Source organism: Lolium perenne, chromosome 2, assembly GCF_019359855.2.
Source record: "Lolium perenne isolate Kyuss_39 chromosome 2, Kyuss_2.0, whole genome shotgun sequence".
Classification (NCBI taxonomy): Eukaryota; Viridiplantae; Streptophyta; class Magnoliopsida; order Poales; family Poaceae; genus Lolium; species Lolium perenne.
The window spans coordinates 262,194,006-262,204,244 of NC_067245.2; positions in this window are offsets into that span (position 1 = coordinate 262,194,006).

Sequence of the window (10,239 nt, forward strand, 5' to 3'; positions counted from 1 at the left end):
TGTCTTTCTTTCTTGTTAGCTCTTAGCTTATTATTCTGAAGTTAAAATTGTTTGTGCTTACAAGGAAGATGCATGATTGTTTCTATCACATGTATATTTGTTTGTTTCCCTCAACTCTTATGATTGCTAATCAACCTTGCTAGCCAAAAACCTGTACTGAGAGGGAATGCTTCTCGTGCATCCAAACTTTAACCCAAACCTATGCCATTTGTGTCCACCATAACTACCTACTACATGGTATTTTCTGCCATTCCAAGTAAATACTTCGTGTGCTACCTTTAAACAATTCAAAATTTACTATCTCTTATTTGTGTCAATGTTTTATAGCTCATGAGGAAGTATGTGGTGTTTTATCTTTCAATCTTGTTGGGCAACTTTCACCAATGGACTAGTGGCTTCATCCGCTTATCCAATAATTTTGCAAAAAGAGCTGGCAATGGGGTTCCCAGCCCCGATTAATTAACCTTCATAATTTTACAAACAGACACTCCTCCATGGTATGTGATTGTTGGAAGGCACCCGAGGATTCGGTTAGCCATGGCTTGAGAAAGCAAAGGAGGGGAGGAGTGTCATCTAAATAAAACTAAAATAAATAGACACTCCTTCATGGTATGAGATTGTTGGCAGGCACCCGAGGATTCGGTTAGCCATGGTTTGTGAAAGCAAAGGTTGGAAGGAGTGTCAACCAAAAATAAAACTTTATGGGAGCCGCTCTTCGAGAGTTTGTCTGGCAAGGGGGTTAGAGTACCCGCTACCAGTCGTTGACAACAACAAACACCTCTCAAAACTTTACTTTTATTCTCTTTATCTGATTTCAAAATTGAAAAAGCTCTAGCACATGATTTAATCCCTGCTTCCCTCTGCGAAGGGCCTGTCTTTTACTTTATGTTGAGTCAGTAAACCTATTTCCCTCCATCTTAAGCAAGTATTTGAGTTGTTGTGATCAAACCATTTATATTGTGATCTACTTCATCATGCCTTCTACTCTTCCTTGTTTAGTACAAGTTTTATCTGAATGAATATAGCTTTGAAAGTTATCAATGATTATGAGGAGACTATTATGATTGAGTATGCAAGTTATGCCATATAAGCTTTAACATAATCTGTTAATTGTTCTCTGACCAAGAACGAAGTTTGCCATCACCAATTATGATTTCTTGTGCACCTTTAATTGTGATTACCTTCTACTTGTTTCGAGTTGAATTATATGAGGAAGTTGTTCACTAGAATGTCTTGTGTGAATTAATATGATGCTTCTTGTCCGTATTTTATTTATCGACTCTTCACTCCATAAACACGTGGTCCTGTTTACCGAGTTCAGTTTCGCTTGGGGACAAGCGAAGTCTAAGCTTGGGGGGAGTTGATACGTCCATTTTGCATCACTATTTTATATCATAATTTACTGTTATTCATTGATATATTTCATATTTAGAGGTGATACTTATGTTATTTCATCTATTTTGCATGTTTCATGATTATTGGAGGATCGCGCACCGGAGTCAGGATTCTGCTGGAAAAAGCGCCGTCAGAATGCAATATTCCGGAAGATCAACAATTGACGGAAATTATATGAAAAATCCTTTTTTTCCAGAAGACGAAGAGAGCCAGAAGGAGGAGCCGAGGAGGGCCGCCATGGGCCCCCCTCATAGGCCGGCGCGGGCCCTGCCCTGGCCGCGCCGCCATGTGGGGAGGGGGCCCACAGCCCCCTCTGGCCTCCTCTCCTTCGTGTACATCCTCGTCCCGAAAACCTAAGCTCCAGAGGATAGTCGCGAAGAGTCACAGCCGCCTCTGCGGGGCGGAAAACACCAGAGAGAAAAGAGCTCTCCGGCAGGCTGAAATCTGCCGGGGAAATTCCCTCCCGGAGGGGGAAATCGACGCCATCATCACCGTCATCGAGCTGGACATCATCTCCATCACCATCACCATCACCATCATCTCCATCACCATCACCATCACCGCCGTCTCCACCGCTGCACCTCGTCACCGCTGTAACAATTTGGGTTGGATCTTGATTGTTTGATAGGGGAAACTCTCCCGGTATTGATTTCTACTTGTTATTGATGCTATTGAGTGAAACCATTGAACCAAGGTTTATGTTCAGATTGTTATTCATCATCATATCACCTCTGATCATGTTACATATGATGTCTCGTGAGTAGTTCGTTTAGTTCTTGGGGACATGGGTGAAGTCTAAATGTTAGTAGTGAATTATGGTTGAGTAATATTCAATGTTATGATATTTAAGTTGTGGTGTTATTCTTCTAGTGGTGTCATGTGAACGTCGACTACATGATACTTCACCTTTATGGGCCTAGGGGAATACATCTTGTACTCGTTTGCCAATTGCGGGGTTGCCGGAGTGATGAAACACAGAACCCCGTTGGTATATCGATGCAGGAGGGATAGCAGGATCTCAGAGTTTAAGGCTGTGGTTAGATTTATCTTAATTACTTTCTTGTAGTTGCGGATGCTTGCAAGGGGTATAATCACAAGTATGTATTAGTCCTAGGAAGGGCGGTGCATTAGCATATGTTTACCCACACAACACTTATCAAAACAATGAAGATTAATCAGTTGTATGAAGCGAAAGCACTAGACTAAATTCCTGTGTGTCCTCAAGAACGTTTGGTCATTATAAGTAAACAAACCGGCTTGTCCTTTGTGCTAAAAAGGATTGGGCCACTCGCTGCAATTAATTCTCTCGCACTTTACTTACTCGTACTTTATTCATCTGCTACATCAAAACCCTCTGAATACTTGTCTGTGAGCATTTACAGTGAATCCTTCATCGAAACTGCTTGTCAACACCTTCTGCTCCTCGTTGGGATCGACATTCTTACTTATCGAAAATACTACGATACACCCCCTATACTTGTGGGTCATCAGTGATCTATATTGTTTTACGGTGATGTAAAATACACCATCCGTTTAGAAGTGCTATTACACCGGAGAGTAACGTAGTGTAGAAACATGCATATATTACTAATCTATTTCCTTCGTTAGAATTATTTGGTGAGAGACCATTTTTTAGTTGTTAATATAAATTATAAGATCTATCTTATTTATTGTCCTCACTTTCCATGTATGTTCTTTTTTTTTTCTATTTTCTCTCATGCATGAAGTAGGATTAATGAACTAATGTGTAGGATTCATGGACTTTCTTGATCTTGGTGATCTGCCATCTTGCATTATAATCTCTAACCCAGGGAGTATGTTAATACATCTATATTGTATACTATCATAGGTGTGGTAATATAAAAATTTAGATTTATTACTACCTTCATTCTAATGAATAAAACTTATATTTTAAAAAAATCAAACTATGTGAAGTTTGATCAAGTTTTTAGGAAAAAATATTATTATGTCCAATCCAAAATCAACACCATTAAATACACCATGAAATATATGTACATATTATATCTATTAAATATCATGATTTTATTTTTATTTTTTTATTAAATGTTACATTGTTTGACTTTTTATTATAAAAAATAGCTTTTATCCATTGAAGCGGGGCGAGTACTTTGTAGAGTCATTATTGGGTCATGTGATACGATGGTAACATGGTTTTTTTTTATCTCCACTTGAGACCCTAAAACACAACTAGTCCATGACATGAAGTGGGCAATTTTGTCCCTTAAAATTGGTGGTCACATAGTAACATGCTAATTAAGACTCTGTAGGGAAAAGTGTAACCCAAGATGGAAATATAGATAGCGCCCACTGACAAGGTATTAACTTGTCAATGCCTATGGGTTGTAGAGTAGGGTTTAGTTAGAAGTAGAGGGCAAGTAGATCTCGAAGGTTTCAGCCGAAAAGTACTCGACGATATGAAAACTAGGGTTTTTGAGACAATGATTCGATGCTTTCTTTGTCCCTCGACTCCCCCTTATATAGGAGGCGGAGCCGAGGGATTCTTGATGTACAAGTTACAGAGTTCGGGAAGGTTTCCAACTCCTCCCATAATATTACAAGTGTTCTTCCCTAATACAACTCTAGCTTTCCTTAACTAACAAGTTGGGCTTCCGAATTCTTCTTATCCTTCGGGTCGTGGGCCTTCAATAAACCCCGGGTACCATCTTCGGCAGGCCTATTGGGGATGCCTATGTCAGTAGCCCCCGAGATTTTGCTTGAATCGTAGAATCAGGGAAAATCTCCACCTTTATTTTTATTCGATAACTCTAAACTTTATCATATGTTTTCGCATACAAATTTCTATATTGTACATGGATAATGGTAGTTGGGGCTAGTTCATCTGACGGATCAGGTACTAGTTAACTGCTCTAGTGGAAATCCGCAAAAACCTACTTCAAGATCACATCCCTGGACATGATCTCGGGATACTGGTGTAAACTTTGACAGGTGCCACTTAAGGTCTTACCATTCTGTCAAGTCCCAGTCATATTTATCGGGTACCTAACGCGTAAGTTAGGATTTTTCTTCGTATCTGTTGATACGGATAAAAGTAGCAAACCGACGTCAGAGACGGCGCCACGCCACACAGAACGGATCCGGGGTCTTACCTTCGCAAAGTTTTGCGGCATTCAGAAATTGTTCGCAACTTTGGCGTTCTGAGAATATATTGTCGAGTGCTTTTTCGGCTGTTGGAATAGCACATTTTATTGAGTCAACGGATGACTTATATTTCTCTCCCGATGGGAGTATATGTAGAGTTATGTATATAACTCGAAATATCATCTTTTCTTCTTCTTTCTCTCTCTCTTTTTTATAATTTCATCGGGCACGCGAACAGCGTTCCCGATGGAAGTAGCCCCCGAGGCTACAACCAAGGACTTGTGCTTGGGTGTAGGCTCCACGTCTTATGTCGCTTTATTTTTCACCTGCCTAAATTATATTTTAAAATGTCTAAAAGTTATCACATCAAAATATTCTATATTCGCACACAATTTTTTTATCTATTTTACATAGGCGTCATAAAATATTTTTCCCACGGAACTTTGTGACCGAACATAGAATGTTTGGTTGTACACCCAGTATTTTTCTATTTTTGTTTGTAGTGCCTATAAACATATGAGCCAAAATATGCCCCAATCGGCATGACTTACCAGTGGCAGTGGGTAATTTCCATCAAAGAATAGAATCTCACCGCGATAGAAGCTGGGGTCTCCCTGCTGCGAAAATTACATTAGCAGAAGCAGCTGCGTTTGCAGAATCTGCTACGGGAATTTACCCGTTTGGTTGACGTTCTGCTTTTCCACCGCAGAAGTTGGTTCTAAAAGCTGAACCAAACACACCCTAAACCTAGTTGCTGCCTCCACCCCGGCCTCCTCCATAAGTTAGTTTTCGGCTAGCTTCACCGATGTTAGGAAGGGCGGGGAACCCGATCTATGAGTTGATTTTTTAATAAAAACTGGTTTTTTCAAGAGATTTTGATGAGCTATGGTTGCCATTTTGTTTTCCATGTCCTTGTTAGGGAGATGTCATCGTATACAGTCAGTGATATTCGATCCATCGTTTGACGACAAATCTCCTTCACGGCATCAAGATTAGAATTTTATTGGTACGGTCTATCAGATCTTGATTCGCGAGATCGATTTTGGAATTTCTTGCAAGGTTGTCAAGAGGATGATGGTCCTCACAAGTTTTGTCCCGGATGTTACGTATTCGGTAATGGTGTTGTTTGTACAATCGTCTTCCTAGTGACTGTTTCGCAAATATTGGTGTTGGTACTTCTACCGAAGTTGGTTAATTGTTTTAATGGATGCGTCGAGTGATGGCTGTGAAAACAACCATCTTTCTCCGCGTTTAAATCGTATATTAAGTCAAATAACTAAAAAAAATCTCTCTAGCCTTGTAACTAATGGCTAATTATTGCAAAAATATGCAAACCCTTGTTTGATACAGGAACCAAGTTTTTTATGGTGAAATCTGGAGCTAAAAGGAAAGAATCACGAGTTTCCAATACTCATAAGTCAACCGGGATTGAAAAGCTGATTTATGTAGTGTTAACGAGCACCGGTACGGCTGTGACCTAACCGTATCTCATGTCCTTACCACTTGGTACTGCCTTCGCCAGGTCACCAATCAATTTTCGTGAAGGCGCCTATATATTTCAAGACTCCAGCCGCCGCATAGAGAGCCGCCATTCTTCAATTGCATCAGAAACATATCGAGGAAGATCCACCGCTTCACATTCACCATTGTTCATCATCCCCATTTCCATCTCCATCTCATAGTCATAGGCATAGCTTGTAACTAGGATATCCTCACGATTGGTGACCTTGTAAAATTATTTGGTATCAGTCTAAGTAATTCCACAATGTTTTCTTTTATTGATCTTGTTATTATGAGTGAGTAGTTCTCACGGAATGCGAGTTGAGGATTAGCCTCGCAACAATTATGTGAATACATGGAAATATTGTGTTGTGATTTCAATAGAAGATTTATATTTTGTATCATTGTCTCTTACCTCAATCAAGAACTTGTCAGGTACCCAAAAGCTCGAGAATTATTCAAGATTTGAGGTGAGATAAGTGGTAAACAGTGTCGGTTGGGCCAAGAGACTGTATGGTATGCTTGTGGCTTCCAAGGGCAGTAGTATTTATGTATGTGCTGCCCATAGTATTTATGGATGTGCTGCCCATGAATTATATTTTATTATATCACATGAACGCGCTTAACTTTATCTTTATCCCATATGTATGCATATATAGCTATAGCTGAAAATTCAACCCCGGCCTATCTCCATCCATCGATACAACCTTAGATACATAGTAAACTGGAAAGGTTTAGTAAACGCAAGATAAACTTTTCATAACCATCATCAACTATTTTCCAAGGTTCGATAAATCTAGATCTTTGAGGAAAATAAGTTACTATACTACATCCGTAAGCCAGATCGAAGGTGTCAACGAGCGCGTAGCCTTTGTATTGATGCTGAAAACAAATCAAAGAACCTCCATTGGTATATAAATGTTTATTGCTTGGAATTTATGTCGTTTTCTCTACTGGAGCCCTCAGAAAAATGCAAGATTATATCTTTGAAGAAAAAAGAGCTTGAAGACCTCAATATTTTCTCGTTTATTTTAGTGTTAGTTTTGTAATAACTTGTATCACAATAGCTTACTAGATTTGTTTTGCGAAACATAGTACAAATATAGATGCTCACAAATGTGTACACGTACTCACTCATATCAAAGTAAGTACACCTTACCTATGAGCATCTCCAAAATACAGAGTCTGAAAAGCTAATCCAAACATGAAAGTATTAAATATGAAATTTGATCTCTAACGAGTTGGGTATGTCACTGTCCTTCTAGCTATTTGATGTTGGTTCTCGCCGGGTATTGAAAGTGATGGTTTGGCTACGAAAACCTCAAATGTAGCCCGCGTTACATGTAGTCCGTTTTTTTTTCTTTTTGCAAACTTCAAAAAAATTTGATATCAAAGTTTTCGAAAATTTCGAAAAGAATATGTTGACGCAGAGAATGTTGTAATCAGTCGGTGTGTAAATTTTCAGACTCAAATACATTATATTTTGCCCTCAGTAAAAATAAAAAATCTCACAAAATGACAAAATCTAGATTTTAGTTACTGTTTATTACCGTTCACCAATTCCGAAATAAATATTTGTTATTTTCGCTAAGCCCAAAATACACCATATTTCATTCTGAAAATTTACACACTTGTAGGTTACAATATTGTCTACAACACATTATTTTTTGATTTTTTTAACATATTTAAAATGAAATTTGCATACGTTAAGAAAATGATCTATGGGTAGCCCGAGCTACAAAAGTGCATTCTCGGCCTGGCTAGCACTTTTTTATGGGCATTCTAAAAGTGGACCACGTCTTCCCAATCTAGAACCATAAATCCTCGCCGGTCCGACAGACAAAAATGGATCGTTTGGAAATGGTAGATTCGTAACTCGTAAGGAACGGTTCCGCTATTTATGTTTTCTACCAAACCATACAGTTCACTGCATCGCCTCCTTGGGTGCGATGATCTATTTCAGTGGAGTGGCAGAGTGACAGCGTCCCACTGTCGCCGGAAGCAGAAGGGCGACACGTGAAGACACCATCTAAAGAGGGACACTGTTTTTTACTACTCGTACTGTACTTTTTTGGCGCCCCGAGCTGGACTGGTGCGCACCAACCAAAAGAAAAATGGCGCGCATCGGTGTTTTGGACCGGTCAAATGGCGCGCATCTGACTAATTTCTCTGCTGCCCGTTGTGCCCGCCCGATACTAGTTCGGCCGGATTAACCAGTTGTCGGTAACCATGGAAGCTCATATCCTGCTGGAATTTTCTTTTCTGAGTGGTGACACCATGTACTTATTCCTCCCTTTTCAAAATAATTTTACTCCGTGGTTCTAATTTTGTGCTAAGTAAAACAACTTCAAGTTTTACCAAATTACAAAAATATATATGAATATTTCAGTACACCATGAAACTATATTTAAAGGTCATCTATTGATATGGATTTGTATTCTAGATGTTCATATTATCTATAAGTTTGGCCAAACAATAGAGGTCATTGACTTTTGACTAATGCATATATTTTAGAGCGGAGAGAGTACTATATAGATTGAATGTCGTAAATATGGACTGTTGTGGGTATACTTCATGGGTGTACCATCGACAGTGCCTAGATCCGGCAAGCCCGGGTGGCCCACAGATGGTGATGAGGCATGTGGCCCATCGGGCGGCCCAGTTGCTGTTGATCATGAAGGAAGAAGTCTGGCCCAGGATCAGTAAGCCGGATCCGTACCGATATTAGGAGTAACCCGGATCCGTGGAGGCCCATGAGGAACCCGGATCCAGTACGACGTGTATGGAAGGCGGATCCGTGACGTGCACGGCAAGATATTGTACCGTAGCTAGGCTATCTGTAATCCGGCTAGGACTCTCCATGTAAACCCTAGATCCGTGCGTCTTTATAAGCCGGATCCCGGGAGCCCTAGAGGCACAACCACAACTCATTGTAACAACGCGAAAGCGCCCAGATAATTCCAGACAAGCAGCAGTAGGCCCTGTCATCGTGCAGGTGTTCCGAAGCTGGGTAACTCGCGTACCACCGTCCCGTGTGCACTCCGCCCTATGGCCCCTACTTCTTCTCCCCCTCGTGAGGATCCCTCCTCCGAGGTACCGTCGAATAGGCAACGACAGTTGGCGCCCACCGTGGGGCCTGTGGCGTCTGGAGGCCGGAACCGGGAGGGTTCCGCCATGGGAAGCTACGACGACACCATCGCTGTGGGACGCGTCTTCTATGCCGGAAATCTGCCGATCGTCCCTCCGGATGAGTGTTGGATTCCGGCTAGGACAAACCCCGTCAAGCTCTCCATCGTCCCAATTGGCGGCATACACATCTTCATCGGGGAAACCGTCGATTCCGACGGAAACCCACTGGTAAGTAACGCAGACGCGACCGCCGCAGAGCTGGACGCTGTCGCGAAGATCCGATCTGAGATGCAGGAGCTTCATAAGGAAGACTCCGCCTTGGATCTGGAAATTTCAAAGCCCACCCAATCCGCCCCTGAGCAGGAAACAACGGTGGAAGACCAATGCAGATCCGCTCGGGTCTCCTGTGTGTTAGAAAAGCAGAGGTGCCACTTCGTACACTTCTTGGCCCATACCGCCGGAACCGCCCCTCAAGAAGAAGGAGCTGGTCCTGAGCAGGTAGAGGCACCGGAAAACGGCGCAGATCCGGATCAGGCTAAGCCTGCCGAAGGAAGCGAAGCTCCGGTTGAAGAGTCGATTTTGGGCAATCTGAGCCCAATTTCCGGAGATACCCCCTCCATGGAGTCTGATGACTTCGTTCGCAAGCTAGGGGAGTACGGTTTCGGTGATCAGCCTGAAGTCGACTCCGCCCAGCCTAAGCAGGTTCTCGCAACGGTAGCAGCGCTGGGACAAACTGGATCTGAAGAGCCAACCAGCCAATCCGACCCTCAACCATCCCAACAAGGATCTCCAATGTCTCGGGTGCGACCCCACAGGGATTCTTCTTCAGAGGAAATCCTGTCAGCTGAGGAGGTGGTGGCGCGAGCAGTTCTTAACAAACCTATAACCCCGGGCGACGCCGCAGATCTGGAGGCTCTAGAGGCCACTAGACAGGAAATGCTGGCCACAGCCAAGAAGCTCGCCGATACCGAAGCCGCATTAAGGGAAGAAAGGGAGAAAGCTGCAGGTCTGGCGGAAACTTTCGACAGACAGGATCGTGAAATTACAGCAACACTCGAGCAGGTCAAGAGCATGGCGAAAGAGTGGGAAGTAAAG